The sequence below is a fragment of the Convolutriloba macropyga genome, chromosome 7, assembly GCF_964194025.1.
Source record: "Convolutriloba macropyga chromosome 7, txConMacr16.3, whole genome shotgun sequence".
In the NCBI taxonomy this organism is placed as follows: domain Eukaryota; kingdom Metazoa; phylum Xenacoelomorpha; order Acoela; family Convolutidae; genus Convolutriloba; species Convolutriloba macropyga.
In genome coordinates, this window is record NC_134474.1 from 32,760,600 (window position 1) to 32,776,508 (window position 15,909).

The following is a 15,909-nucleotide window of genomic DNA, read 5'->3' on the forward strand; positions in this document are numbered from 1 at the left end:
GTTTAACAAAGTGGACCAAAAAAGCATATTTTGTGCCATTTTTGATGGAAAAAAGTGTGAATTTGAAAATTTTATCATAAATTTTAGCCAAAAAAACTTCAATCAAACAATTCAGCAACGCTCTTCTATCTCTATCGGTAACAACAACACTCTGCCGTTAAAAATTTTAACTTATATTGAATTATATTAGCGCAATTGTGCCAAATTTTAACAAAAATTACTGAAAATGTGAACAAAAACAGTCGGATGTTCACAAAACTTTAAACCTCGATTACTCCCTGTAAAACATGAAAATCGAAAAAATCTTTTTAATTCTGTATTCTACGCTGGGCGGGCTTTTTAAAGATACCAATCACAATTCTCTACGATGAATATATCGGTCGGCCAAAATTGACTGAACAAAAAAAACCCAGTTGAGTATATAGTTCCTCCCTCCCCACTAAAGTGGGGGTCGGAACAATTACCGATTTGCTTCAAGACAGCAAATAGATTATTATTAAATTTTTCAACTTGGGATAGTAATGACAAAGTATTATGCTCTATTCTAATTTACCGTAATTAAACAGAAATTTAGTTTCTTATCATCAGATTAGCGCATTTGGCCTCGCGGGCCATGCCTTGCTCTTGCGGGCCGCAGGACTTAATAGTCCCCCCCAACCACAAGATATTAAATTTGTTACAGAAAATAGTGAACAAATCGCAAACAAGTGCTTCAAATGAGGTCATGCACATGGAAGGAATAAAGAAAGGACTAAAAATTTTCATTCGAAGTTTGCTTAAAAAAACTTGCACTTAAATGGCGAAACACTAACGATCAAAAATTCAGCAAACTTTTGCCAGATGCAGTCATTCTCGTATCATCTGATAATTATTCCATTGAACATAATCCAGATTCTAGGCTACTTTCAGAATATAAACTTCAAATGCAATTAACGTTCATCAGTATAGTCTATCCCATAAAATTGGAGTAATCGAACGTTCAAAAAACGCCAAAAACTTGCAATTAAGCATGCAAATGAGCAATGTGGGCAGTGTTTTTGAAACGTTCGATTATTTCAATTTGATGGGACACGCTATACATCTATTGAGTTTTAAAAAATTAGTATATTGCTCTTTTTCATCGAAGACATAAAAATTAACGTAACTCGAAGAATGGAAATTCCCGCCTATTAATGATGCTCATAATTCAAAATTACAATTTATACATGGATTTTTAGAGTCATCGCTGAATTTATCCGTTCAGAAATTATCTTTGGTAGTACTTTTTCTCTGATAAATAATGCAGCAAATCTTACCTCAAATCTGAAAGTATGCTGTCCAGGAGAGAACTGCAACTACGTCGACTGATAATAAATGTGCCTTAATCTCGTTTATGAATACTAACCAGGGCAGAAGTAATAATAATACGTGCCAAAGCAAAACTCGCGGCTCCTCACTAGGAAACGAAAGTTGGACAATGCTTCTTTTATACACAAACTTGTGCAAATCACTTCGCCAGAGTTATGCAACTTTTCTTATATTTCAACACAAACTAAAGTTACCCAAGAAAATCTAGAAACCCAGGAATTCCGGGCTTATTCCACAGGAACTCAGACAGCTTTAGGAACTGGTATGTAGCTATGTATAAACAGACCTGCGTGGTAAGTCGCGCGTGTGTAACATAACTCAGACACTTTGTATGGTTTCTGAAACGCGCTTAGTAAAATTCCAAAACTGGAGCGATAAGAAACGCACAAAAGCTTGGCAATACCTTCACGTTTAACTTTCAAACTAACTGCATTTGTGTTGTAAAGTGGTTTAAAGTAGAACTAAGTGCAGAAACTCAAATCAGGTCAGCTAAAACGTTATACTTCAAAACTGCCGCGCAGAAGTGTTCATATCTGTTCTACGTACAACGATTCCGGGAATATTTCCCCACTTTAAAATAGAAACTAATATGAGAAAATGGCAAAAGCGAAAGCTTCACTAAACCAAACCATTTGCATTTGCAGGAACAGTTAAGCTAATTACACAAAACAACCTACGTGTACGGCCTAACTTTTGAGTATAGTCTATGACCATTTGAGATTTAATGGAAACAAACGGTTCCATTTGCAGCCTACATGGAATTCTGTGAGGCGTTTCAGAATTCTTGCATTGTTTGGTAAAACAGACCTTCGTAAAATGAATGCGAGCTATGTAGAATTCAAAGCATGCACGAAAGACTTAACTGAGGTACAACGGTTTAAATTGTGTTTTGAAGCTTCGCCATAAGAAACTGATCTCACGGCGCCATGAAAGAGATTTTGTAAACAACCACAATGGTCTGGCTACGAAATTGAACTGGTAGATACACAACTAGAGCCCAAGAAATAAAACACGAGCTGCAAAAACCTATGCCAAGGTTCTTTAATCTATATTGGTATTTTGCGATCTTCCTGGAGGGCAAAATGTACGGCATGATAATTCCTCGGCGAATTTTACGACTAAGATTATTTCATGTTTTCACATGCAAGTCAGAAGAGATTAAAAATTAATTTGAAAGAATAGAGAGTAAAGTTAATTATACTAGACTTCAAGAACGTACACATTCCTCTACAATGTAAACATTAAACAGAAAATTAAACTTTTTCATATGTATAGCAAAACATCAGCAAAATGACATCTATCATGAAACGCAAAACCAGGTGATTAATATTTTGTTTAATGACAAAGTTCATTAAAGGAGATGAATGGCTAGGATGAATTGCAATACATTTTTTTAGAAGACAAGAAAAAACTTTTACTAAAATGAAGAACTGCTGCTGAAACAAACCTCTGATCTGTTCCGCCCAGAAACTGATCAACTAATATAATTAATTTTAACTTCAATAACTTCGGTTGAAAGTATGCTCACGTACCACTCGCCGTCCAGACAACAATAATTGTGCTTAAACTCTCAAAAATATTTTTAAGATAATTGGCCTTAAATGAATAAGTTGCTAGCCAATTCAAAATTACTCTGGCTAAACTTAATTAATACAGCAGTCTGGTTGTTATTCAATTTATGTAACTGATTGAGTGAATATGATTCATTTTTAAAAAGCTGTGGTTTGTAAAGCAAATCAGAAGTGCTTTCGAAGCCGCTTAGAGCTACGGCCAGTCTTGCAGCTTTCAGATAGCCGTAGGAGTAACAAAACGGCTCGTATGAGTCTGTGCATGGCACAATAAGTTGCAGCATAGTGATAGAAAAAAATGTATAATGACATATCTTTAAATTATACGACAGTTAAACTAATAGATAAGACATAAGACCGATATAAGTCTACGAAGTAAGTTTTTTGACATAGTTTTAAAGTTTTGAGAAATAGCTCTTGACAGCAAAAAAAGATATTCACAAAAAATTGAAAAAAAAACAAACTACAACAATGTCAACTCTTCAGCTAAGTACAGGTTTAAAAAAGTAGCAAAAAATACAATATCATTTGCAAAAAAACATTGAAGTCGAAATCTTCAGAAGTAAAAGCTGCTAATCATGCTTATAGAGAACAAAACAAAATATCTAAAACTTTTATTAAGACCAAAAAATGAAAGAGAAATGAGACAACAGTTATTAGGAAAATAGATGGAAATATGATAAAAAAAATTTTAATGGACAAATACCTTTCATTTGTTTTCAAATTGTTTGCAAATAACGCTTTCATATGATGGAATAACAAACTGCTTTGTTCGCAAAAAAATGCTTCGTTTTCAAGTGCAAATAAATTATCGGGAATGGGAAATTTTCAAAAATCTTTTCAAAAACTTTTACCGCCAATATCTTCAGTTCTAGTCGCCGCTTCGAAACACTCTCCAAAAAAACCACGACAATAGGTGTAATTTGAGCAAAATTTAAACCTTTCGCGAGAGGTTACTTCTTTTACTTTGATGGCTTCAAAGACTTTCACCTCCAGATGATCTGCATGTTCGCGAAACTGGGCGATGTAGAAAAATTAAAAACGGCAACATATAAATTTTTACCTAGAGGTAACAAGTTCTGAAAATAAAATTTATAGATTACATAAATAACAGACAGAACTGAAGCAAAAATTTCACAAAATACTCAAAATTTGCCACTTTGATGAAAACTTTTGTCGTGGACGTCTGAGAAAAAGCCAACAAACACTTCTTAAAAAATTTTCTGACTAGCAGATACTTTCCCATATCTAAAAAATAATATAGTTGGCTTTTTTGTTGAAAAATTCGAAAACTAACTGTTTTTCTTCCACCATTACTTCCAGCTGAACGGACAGAATTGCAAAAATGAAATCTCAATGTAAAAGATGCGAAGCACTTTTAGGCTAAAATGAAATTTTTAATCCGTTTAAAATTGAACTAACCGTATTAGGATGACCGTAGACATAAAGGCTCACGGAGTTGCTGATGAACAAACAATAACGGCAAATTTGCTGAGTTCATTTACCAAACACCAAAACCCACCAAAATCTGATTTGCAATATTCTCAACGAGTTGAATTACTATTGAAAAATGAATAAGCGTGTTAGACGGGGGACGAAAATTAAGAGGGTGGTAAAGACTAGTAAAGAGAAGAAGTTGGCGGATAAGGAATTGAAGCGGCGGGTTAAAGAATTGGATAGGGAGCCGTTGATACTAGTAAGCATGGAGCGAATAGCCCGCGGTCAACGGCTATTTGCTGCCAGGAGTAATGAAATGGAAGATGGGACGTAGTCGGAGGAGGAGATGATAAGGGAAATGATTGAGAGGGAGCGCGCCAGGAGAAACTAAAACTAAACTTCTATCAAGCTTCATCATCATCGTCATCATTATTGTATCTATTTTTATCATCGTTGTTGTTTTATGTATATAGTCCGGTTTGTTAATTTAATTTATTGTGGTTTTGGCTCCACTTTTTGTACGAGATTAACGTGATCGAATCCTTCGTCATTTACCGAGAACGCAAGATAAATAGCGGGAGCCAATCGGCCAGCGTGCGTGCCCGCATAACTTTCCCAGTGACCTTCTGGCTGTCCTGGTGAACTGACATAGATATATATTTTATATATATATATATATATATATATATATATATATACTAGTTGCCAGCGCTCGGGCAATCATTTGTAGGTCGGTCGAACTGAGCTCGGTAACATCTTCGGTCGAGTTACTAGAACGTACTCTATCGGGAAGGTCAAATAGGTAACGATTCGGTCCTGATTGTCGCAAACGTTTCACCCAATCTTTGATGACCGCACCGAAATCGCGACCAGCAGTAAGTACGACCGACAATGCTGAACATACGCAGTTGTAAGTGTAATGACTCGTACGTAAGGTTCTTACCTGAAACTGAGTGACATCGAGAGAATCCTAACTAAAAGAAATGTAGCTAAGTGATTACACATGTATTGTTAGTAGGATATTTTAAGTGATCGTGTTGCTTACTTTTGCAACACTCGGGAACGTGGTAGAGTTCCATCCAGTGGGATTCCTAATTGCTTACATATTCGCGCTACTCGGAGCAGGTTAATGTGAGCCATAGGTCCGGTCTTACAAACCTTGATACGAAGTTGGCACTTTTCGCACTGCATCACAATTCGCTGGCAAAACGGACGTAATCTTTCGACGTGGTACCTGCCCCGAGCCAAACGCTCAAGTTTCACGCGGTTAGGGTGACCTTTGTCTTGATGCAGCTTAAGTAGCGTAAGGTATGCGTCGTCACTGTGAAGAACTTGTCTCCCATTTTTGTAAAGTTTTCCGTCCCGGATAGTGAATAGTCGAAGCTTCGTCCGGAAATATCGTTCTTTGCGAGTAAGAAGCTTTGAGGATGTCGTAGAGAGCTTTTTGTAGCGTAATATCTTGTTATACGCTCTGACGTCCATTATAACTGAAACAAATTAGAGTTTTACAAAATTCGTAATTTTGGCCAAATCTGAAAATTTTTAAAGTTGGGACAAAAATTCTGTATACCCGCCCTGATTTTTAGAAGCCGATATGGCTGAACCAAGCTGGGGTCACCATCACCCTATGGCACCCCTAAGCTATTTACAAACCAGGATTGGTAGTGCCAGCTTTACCCAGCACGGAGCTATTAACAATTATGAGGGGAAAAAGTGATAATTTTGGGGTAAAATCTGAAAATCGCAATTTTTGAGTTTAGTGAACGCTTATCATATTAAGGTGCAATAAGGCCCTGAGCCTACGCCTGATTAAGTGCAATACGAACCATACCCCCCAAGCCGCCTTATGTAAACAAAAGACCCAGAAACACATATTTAGTAGATAAATAAGTATAAGTTGAGTTGTCGGCCATTTTGATTATTTTTGGTAATTATTTGTGTACCTCGTGACTAGGTCGCAAGCCTGCAATTGCTTAATTGATACTCAGTTCCCACCCCATGATTTTCCCTATACAAACAAATTGCCCGTAATCCCGGAAAATCTCGGAACTTGTATATGTGTCGTAACTTGTATGTTTTTGGCGGCCATCTTGACTGACCTTAATAAGTGCGTTTGGTATTTAACACGTCACCATAGTGCGGCATTCATTCATTACGGAATGTAAACAAAGTGGCCAATAGCATTGTAGCGAGCTGAATACTTGTGTCATAATGACGGTTGTTTATTAAGTAAACAAATTGTTTGCTCAGCTTAGTATAAAAGCGGCTTACACTATAAGCGCAGTGCAGAAGTTGCAAATCGCGAACGAGTTAAATATCGATTGTTTGGCATAGTTTGCCTGTATTGTCGAGCAAGAGGCTCCTGTTAATCGAGATTAGGCGTCGTTGCGTTTAACTTTGCTGGAGCGATTGAGCGAGAAGCTCTGAATAGTCGGTGAGTAGAGTGATAGTTATTTGGCAGAGTTTTGCCTTTTAGTTCGAGCGGTTAGCTCGGTTAGCGTGGTTCAGATCGCTGGGTGACTAGTTAGTAGTGGAGCGATTGCTCTGACAGTTTTCGAGATACGGCGTTTATCGCGGGTATATATTCGAGCCGTAGTTTATCGTTTCGCGGGATTTTTGGGTTGATTTGTGCTTAAGGATTACTAGTCAGTACTCTGAGTAGTTCTTAAGTGTATGTTAGTCAGTGCTGTAGAATTGCTGTTACAGTTGTATAGCAGTTGTTGGATTGTTGCTTATTTAGATTTATAATTACTATTACTTTGTTTGATTTTTTATCTATGTGTTTTGTTAATTGAATAGTTCCGCTAACTGTTTGTTTGAGCCGAAGAGAGCAAGTATACGGGGTCATAAACAAGATCGAACCACCTAACAAAAACCTTTCGAATTGTGAGATCTGGGCGCTAGTTCCCGTTCTAGGCTGCCTAATAAAGTTCAGAATCTTACAATACGCTAAAATATAATTTACAGCCATTTTACTCTTCATATTAAAGTCCCCAGAATTTTCCGTATAAACCAGGCCAGTTTAAAATTTTTGAAGCTCCACGTCACATAAATTAACTGTGCTGGTGTCGAGAAAGGCTTGTCAACTAAAAGCTCTCACATAATGCCGAACCAAACAGGGTTGGTTTCCTTTTAATTTGCTTTCTTATTACCTTTCCAATTTTTCTCTGCGATTAACCTTGCATGAGCCAGCAAATCACCGGTTACATTTGTCACCAACAATTACAGTGCTTAAGTTGAAGACTTTTCTTCCGATTGATTAGGGTTCAAAACATTCACGGTGGTAGAAAACGCTAATAAACGAATTATTAGCAGTTTTCAAGATTTTGTTTTACACTTTCAAGTCTAAGAACTTTTTCAAGACTGCAAATCAGTTGGTAAGGTATCAGTTAACTAATATCACCGATATAATTCCAACCTAAAAACTCATAACCCATATCTCTCGAATCGATATTTTTCGAAATCTTTCGAGTACTTTATTTTTCACTTCCAATCTTTATTTATCTTCTCTTGAAGCACTTTTTATTTAGTTCATTCAAAACATTAACAGGTAACGAATTAGCCAACTTTAGTTCAGTGAAAATAATTATTAAGAACAGCAATAGTCTTCAAAAACCAGCCCCAAAATCGATTAGAGAATTAGTTGCCAATAATTTTTTTTAAAAGCGACAAATCAAATTGAAATTGTTCCATGTATCCTTACGCTAAATTCGCAAACCCGGGAAAATAATCTCAGGGAAAAATAAACTTTAAATTTTGAAGTGTTATTTATGGAATTCCTATATGGAACTTGACACATTGACCTCTCATCTCGTTTCCTCCCTCAGTGACCCTCTCGGCTGATTTTGCTCAATCCAATTGAAGTACTAGGAATTTACTTTAAGAGTTATGAGCGTCATCTTATGTAATTCTAAAATTCATCTAGGTTCAAAACCTAGCTTGGCAAGTCCTGAGATAATCCAGAAATATGAAAATGCTAAAACTTAAACACTCACCACGAGTACATCGAACGCAAAAAAGCCACCTAAACAAGATAAACGATAGAAAAAGACAACGAAACGACAGAAACAAAACAGAAACAGAAGTGCTGCAACAACAGAACTTGCCAAAGCTTTTAAAAAATTTTCCAATAAAAAATGCAAGCTCCAAAAAATTTGCCTGATTGCTGATGCCAAAAAATACCAACAAGTCAATAAGGATTTGACAATCACTTTAATTTTTTTAAGTGAAATAGTGAAATCTAATTAAAAAAACCGGAAAAACTGAATATTTGATAGGAAACAAATTAGGCTCAAAACATTAAAGCTGTCCATCTCGCCGTTAACTTAGACCTAGCGGGCAAACCAGGCAACTAAGTCAGCTCGCAACTCGATCCCTTATGTAGTTTTATTCCATTTCAACGTCGCAGTAATATAAAAAACGATATTACAGAAAAAATATCAGTCAAACTTTCAGAAAAAATTTTTTCGTTTAAATGCAACACTCTCAACTTTAAAATTGATCAATAGCACAGCATAACAGTAATAGTGAAACAAACAATCTTCAGTCGACACAAACTGACATTACTTAGGGAGAATAGTTACCAGATCACTCAAAAGCAATTACTTTTGCATAAAGGCATGATTTCTACGAAAACAAGTTCCTGGCCTAAACGTGCGTATTGCCATTTCTCAAACCTAAGAGCAGAAACAACCAAGCACCTGAAATAATATGATAAGATCAAAACAAACCATTAAAAAACGTCAACAAAAATCAATTTTCTAAAATCTTCTACACAAAATGCAATCGAACGAAGCTGCAATTTCGAATAATAATTCTGGATTAGAATCTGACGCAGAAACCCAACATTCACAAAATTGCTTAAAAACTGTAATCTAGAGTGAATGATTAAAGAGTGACCAAAATCATTAGTACAACAATTTCAGGGAAAAATGATTAACAGAGAAAACAAAAGATACTTAGGCAAATTCAGTATATTTTCCGCTCGAATTGGACTCAGCTTGAATTCTCGATAAATATCTTAAATTTGAAATGCTCGAACTGAAGAGAACTACTTAGTATTTCAGAAACACTTCAAGGGTGAGCAGACAAAACAGACCCAGACAAAACAGTCCTGAACAGCAAAATACTCCCATGCAAAACAGTCCCACATGAAGTAGTGCCAAGAAAGCAGACAAAACAGAGAAAATAGTCCCCACTAAACAGAGTTAACAAATATACACACCAATTAACAAAGAAACTCCTTAAGTTATCCTTGTGACTTCATGTCATTGAACAAGTATTAAGCTGATTACAACATAGTTTTTGCCAAATTATGTTATGTTGAGTCAAGTTTTCGGTTAACATTAATTCATACCAATTAAAACAATGCTTAAGTCATGGATTATGTTTGTTAATTGTTTCTAGATTATTCAAAATTGTTTCAATATATATTCGGTACCACTTTCTCTTGAAATACTTGTCTGTTTATATTGGACTATTTTGTCTTGGACTATTTTATCTGGGAATATTTTACAATTTAAGATAATTGGCCTTAAATGAATAAGTTGCTAGCCAATTCAAAATTACTCTGGCTAAACTTAATTAATACAGCAGTCTGGTTGTTATTCAATTTATGTAACTGATTGAGTGAATATGATTCATTTTTAAAAAGCTGTGGTTTGTAAAGCAAATCAGAAGTGCTTTCGAAGCCGCTTAGAGCTACGGCCAGTCTTGCAGCTTTCAGATAGCCGTAGGAGTAACAAAACGGCTCGTATGAGTCTGTGCATGGCACAAAAAGTTGCAGCATAGTGATAGAAAAAAATGTATAATGACATATCTTTAAATTATACGACAGTTAAACTAATAGATAAGACATAAGACCGATATAAGTCTACGAAGTAAGTTTTTTGACATAGTTTTAAAGTTTTGAGAAATAGCTCTTGACAGCAAAAAAGATATTCACAAAAAATTGAAAAAAAAAACAAACTACAACAATGTCAACTCTTCAGCTAAGTACAGGTTTAAAAAAGTAGCAAAAAATACAATATCATTTGCAAAAGAACATTGAAGTCGAAATCTTCAGAAGTAAAAGCTGCTAATCATGCTTATAGAGAACAAAACAAAATATCTAAAACTTTTATTAAGACCAAAAAATGAAAGAGAAATGAGACAACAGTTATTAGGAAAATAGATGGAAATATGATAAAAAAAATTTTAATGGACAAATACCTTTCATTTGTTTTCAAATTGTTTGCAAATAACGCTTTCATATGATGGAATAACAAACTGCTTTGTTCGCAAAAAAATGCTTCGTTTTCAAGTGCAAATAAATTATCGGGAATTGGAAATTTTCAAAAATCTTTTCAAAAACTTTTACCGCCAATATCTTCAGTTCTAGTCGCCGCTTCGAAACACTCTCCAAAAAAACCACGACAATAGGTGTAATTTGAGCAAAATTTAAACCTTTCGCGAGAGGTTACTTCTTTTACTTTGATGGCTTCAAAGACTTTCACCTCCAGATGATCTGCATGTTCGCGAAACTGGGCAATGTAGAAAAATTAAAAACGGCAACACATAAATTTTTACCTAGAGATAACAAGTTCTGAAAATAAAATTTATAGATTACATAAATAACAGACAGAACTGAAGCAAAAATTTCACAAAATACTCAAAATTTGCCACTTTGATGAAAACTTTTGTCGTGGACGTCTGAGAAAAAGCCAACAAACACTTCTTAAAAAATTTTCTGACTAGCAGATACTTTCTCATATCTAAAAAATAATATAGTTGGCTTTTTTGTTGAAAAATTCGAAAACTAACTGTTTTTCTTCCACCATTACTTCCAGCTGAACGGACAGAATTGCAAAAATGAAATCTCAATGTAAAAGATGCGAAGCACTTTTAGGCTAAAATGAAATTTTTAATCCGTTTAAAATTGAACTAACCGTATTAGGATGACCGTAGACATAAAGGCTCACGGACTTGCTGATGAACAAACAATAACGGCAAATTTGCTGAGTTCATTTACCAAACACCAAAACCCACCAAAATCTGATTTGCAATATTGTCAACGAGTTGAATTACTATTGAAAAATGAATAAGCGTGTTAGACGTGGGACGAAAATTAAGAGGGTGGTAAAGACTAGTAAAGAGAAGAAGTTGGCGGATAAGGAATTGAAGCGGCGGATTAAAGAATTGGATAGGGAGCGGTTGATACTAGTAAGCATGGAGCGAATAGCCCGCGGTCAACGGCTATTTGCTGCCAGGAGTAATGAAATGGAAGATGGGACGTAGTCGGAGGAGGAGATGATAAGGGAAATGATTGAGAGGGAGCGCGCCAGGAGAAACTAAAACTAAACTTCTATCAAGCTTCATCATCATCGTCATCATTATTGTATCTATTTTCATCATCGTTGTTGTTTTATGTATATAGTCCGGTTTGTTAATTTAATTTATTGTGGTTTTGGCTCCACTTTTTGTACGAGATTAACGTGATCGAATCCTTCGTCATTTACCGAGAACGCAAGATAAATAGCGGGAGCCAATCGGCCAGCGTGCGTGCCCGCATAACTTTCCCAGTGACCTTCTGGCTGTCCTGGTGAACTGACATAGATATATATTTTATATATATATATATATATATATATATATATATATATATATACTAGTTGCCAGCGCTCGGGCAATCATTTGTAGGTCGGTCGAACTGAGCTCGGTAACATCTTCGGTCGAGTTACTAGAACGTACTCTATCGGGAAGGTCAAATAGGTAACGATTCGGTCCTGATTGGCGCAAACGTTTCACCCAATCTTTGATGACCGCACCGAAATCGCGACCACCAGTAAGTACGACCGACAATGCTGAACATACGCAGTTGTAAGTGTAATGACTCGTACGTAAGGTTCTTACCTGAAACTGAGTGACATCGAGAGAATCCTAACTAAAAGAAATGTAGCTAAGTGATTACACATGTAATGTTAGTAGGATATTTTAAATGATCGTGTTGCTTACTTTTGCAACACTCGGGAACGTGGTAGAGTTCCATCCAGTGGGATTCCTAATTGCTTACATATTCGCGCTACTCGGAGCAGGTTAATGTGAGCCATAGGTCCGGTCTTACAAACCTTGATACGAAGTTGGCACTTTTCGCACTGCATCACAATTCGCTGGCAAAACGGACGTAATCTTTCGACGTGGTACCTGCCCCGAGCCAAACGCTCAAGTTTCACGCGGTTAGGGTGACCTTTGTCTTGATGCAGCTTAAGTAGCGTAAGGTATGCGTCGTCACTGTGAAGAACTTGTCTCCCATTTTTGTAAAGTTTTCCGTCCCGGATAGTGAATAGTCGAAGCTTCGTCCGGAAATATCGTTCTTTGCGAGTAAGAAGCTTTGAGGATGTCGTAGAGAGCTTTTTGTAGCGTAATATCTTGTTATACGCACTGACGTCCATTATAACTGAAACAAATTAGAGTTTTACAAAATTCGTAATTTTGGCCAAATCTGAAAATTTTTAAAGTTGGGACAAAAATTCTGTATACCCCCCCCCTGATTTTTAGAAGCCGATATGGCTGAACCAAGCTGGGGTCACCATCACCCTATGGCACCCCTAAGCTATTTACAAACCAGGATTGGTAGTGCCAGCTTTACCCAGCACGGAGCTATTAACAATTATTAGGGGAAAAAGTGATAATTTTGGGGTAAAATCTGAAAATCGCAATTTTTGAGTTTAGTGAACGCTTATCATATTAGGGTGCAATAAAGCCCTGAGCCTACGCCTGATTAAGTGCAATACGAACCATACCCCCCAAGCCGCCTTATGTAAACAAAAGACCCAGAAACACATATTTAGTAGATAAATAAGTATAAGTTGAGTTGTCGGCCATTTTGATTATTTTTGGTAATTATTTGTGTACCTCGTGACTAGGTCGCAAGCCTGCAATTGCTTAATTGAAACTCAGTTCCCACCCCATGAATTTCCCTATACAAACAAATTGCCCGTGATCCCGGAAAATCTCGGAACTTGTATATGTGTCGTAACTTGTATGTTTTTGGCGGCCATCTTGACTGACCTTAATAAGTGCGTTTGGTATTTAACACGTCACCATAGTGCGGCATTCATTCATTACGGAATGTAAACAAAGTGGCCAATAGCATTGTAGCGAGCTGAATACTTGTGTCATAATGACGGTTGTTTATTAAGTAAACAAATTGTTTGCTCAGCTTAGTATAAAAGCGGCTTACACTATAAGCGCAGTGCAGAAGTTGCAAATCGCGAACGAGTTAAATATCGATTGTTTGGCATAGTTTGCCTGTATTGTCGAGCAAGAGGCTCCTGTTAATCGAGATTAGGCGTCGTTGCGTTTAACTTTGCTGGAGCGATTGAGCGAGAAGCTCTGAATAGTCGGTGAGTAGAGTGATAGTTATTTGGCAGAGTTTTGCCTTTTAGTTCGAGCGGTTAGCTCGGTTAGCGTGGTTCAGATCGCTGGGTGACTAGTTAGTAGTGGAGCGATTGCTCTGACAGTTTTCGAGATACGGCGTTTATCGCGGGTATATATTCGAGCCGTAGTTTATCGTTTCGCGGGATTTTTGGGTTGATTTGTGCTTAAGGATTACTAGTCAGTACTCTGAGTAGTTCTTAAGTGTATGTTAGTCAGTGCTGTAGAATTGCTGTTACAGTTGTATAGCAGTTGTTGGATTGTTGCTTATTTAGATTTATAATTACTATTACTTTGTTTGATTTTTTATCTATGTGTTTTGTTAATTGAATAGTTCCGCTAACTGTTTGTTTGAGCCGAAGAGAGCAAGTATACGGGGTCATAAACAAGATCGAACCACCTAACAAAAACCTTTCGAATTGTGAGATCTGGGCGCTAGTTCCCGTTCTAGGCTGCCTAATAAAGTTCAGAATCTTACAATCCGCTAAAATATAATTTACAGCCATTTTACTCTTCATATTAAAGTCCCCAGAATTTTCCGTATAAACCAGGCCAGTTTAAAATTTTTGAAGCTCCACGTCACATAAATTAACTGTGCTGGTGTCGAGAAAGGCTTGTCAACTAAAAGCTCTCACATAATGCCGAACCAAACAGGGTTGGTTTCCTTTTAATTTGCTTTCTTATTACCTTTCCAATTTTTCTCTGCGATTAACCTTGCATGAGCCAGCAAATCACCGGTTACATTTGTCACCAACAATTACAGTGCTTAAGTTGAAGACTTTTCTTCCGATTGATTAGGGTTCAAAACATTCACGGTGGTAGAAAACGCTAATAAACGAATTATTAGCAGTTTTCAAGATTTTGTTTTACACTTTCAAGTCTAAGAACTTTTTCAAGACTGCAAATCAGTTGGTAAGGTATCAGTTAACTAATATCACCGATATAATTCCAACCTAAAAACTCATAACCCATATCTCTCGAATCGATATTTTTCGAAATCTTTCGAGTACTTTATTTTTCACTTCCAATCTTTATTTATCTTCTCTTGAAGCACTTTTTATTTAGTTCATTCAAAACATTAACAGGTAACGAATTAGCCAACTTTAGTTCAGCGAAAATAATTATTAAGAACAGCAATAGTCTTCAAAAACCAGCCCCAAAATCGATTAGAGAATTAGTTGCCAATAATTTTTTTTAAAAGCGACAAATCAAATTGAAATTGTTCCATGTATCCTTACGCTAAATTCGCAAACCCGGGAAAATAATCTCAGGGAAAAATAAACTTTAAATTTTGAAGTGTAATTTATGGAATTCCTATATGGAACTTGACACATTGACCTCTCATCTCGTTTCCTCCCTCAGTGACCCTCTCGGCTGATTTTGCTCAATCCAATTGAAGTACTAGGAATTTACTTTAAGAGTTATGAGCGTCATCTTATGTAATTCTAAAATTCATCTAGGTTCAAAACCTTTTTTTTTAATCTTCAAAAATGTAAATTTAAAGTTATAACCACAACAAGAACGTTTGGTTAAATATTTACATTTTCAAAATCGCCTCGTAAATATATGAATAGTTTGGTCTTTATACTTCAGTAGAAAAATTTCCTAAAGCCTCTTACTTGTCTATCTATTGGAACACGTTCATGCAGTTTGACCATTTCGCTGCTTAGTTTTTCCTTAAATTTGTTTTTAGTTTTCTCTTTTCGGATTTCAATTGGCAAATTATTCCATTTCCTGGAAAAATTTCTGATCAGTGACCTGTCACTCCATTTGGATTGGCACTTATTCTTTGGAAAAAACTGGACAGTTCTGCAGTTTTTGGTCAATTCGTACTTTTCAAGAATCCTGAAAGAGGAGTTTTTGGTTTCTCGACTACTCTGTTTATATTGTGAGAGGAGGTCAAAAAATTTAAGAAGACAAACTTTTTTAATGAAAAGCTCTGCTGGTAAAATTTTGTCTCTCAGTAATAGATCTCTTGCACTGTCAAACTTTTTGCGCAGGTGGCAAACCTTTATTCCCCAATTTATTTGTTTATTAACTCTTTGAAGTGACATAACCGACAACGATTGAAAAAAAATTGCACTGAAATTGAGATGGGACAAAACAAGTGATTTAAAAAGAACGATTCTTGCTTTTAGTGGTA

The 15,909-nt window shown here is 36.2% G+C and overlaps 2 protein-coding genes across 6 annotated transcripts in view; both read right to left on the reverse strand.

Moving 5' to 3' along the window:
- The window catches only part of LOC142342786 (eukaryotic translation elongation factor 2-like), a 425,342-nt gene that overhangs the window by 361,708 nt on the left and 47,725 nt on the right, over window positions 1-15,909 (reverse strand). The window lies entirely within an intron of this gene.
- The window catches only part of LOC142342784 (filamin-A-like), a 90,289-nt gene that overhangs the window by 68,126 nt on the left and 6,254 nt on the right, over window positions 1-15,909 (reverse strand). Inside the window, exon 1 of one of the 5 annotated variants that reach the window (XM_075394350.1) lies at window positions 1,296-2,098. The exons of 2 other annotated variants lie outside the window; for them this stretch is intronic. The gene's annotated coding sequence lies outside the window, so the exon portion shown is untranslated. Of the gene's footprint in view, window positions 1-1,295; window positions 2,099-15,909 lie in introns of those variants that run through there. 2 more of the 5 variants (XM_075394353.1, XM_075394354.1) reach the window with 2 other exon arrangements.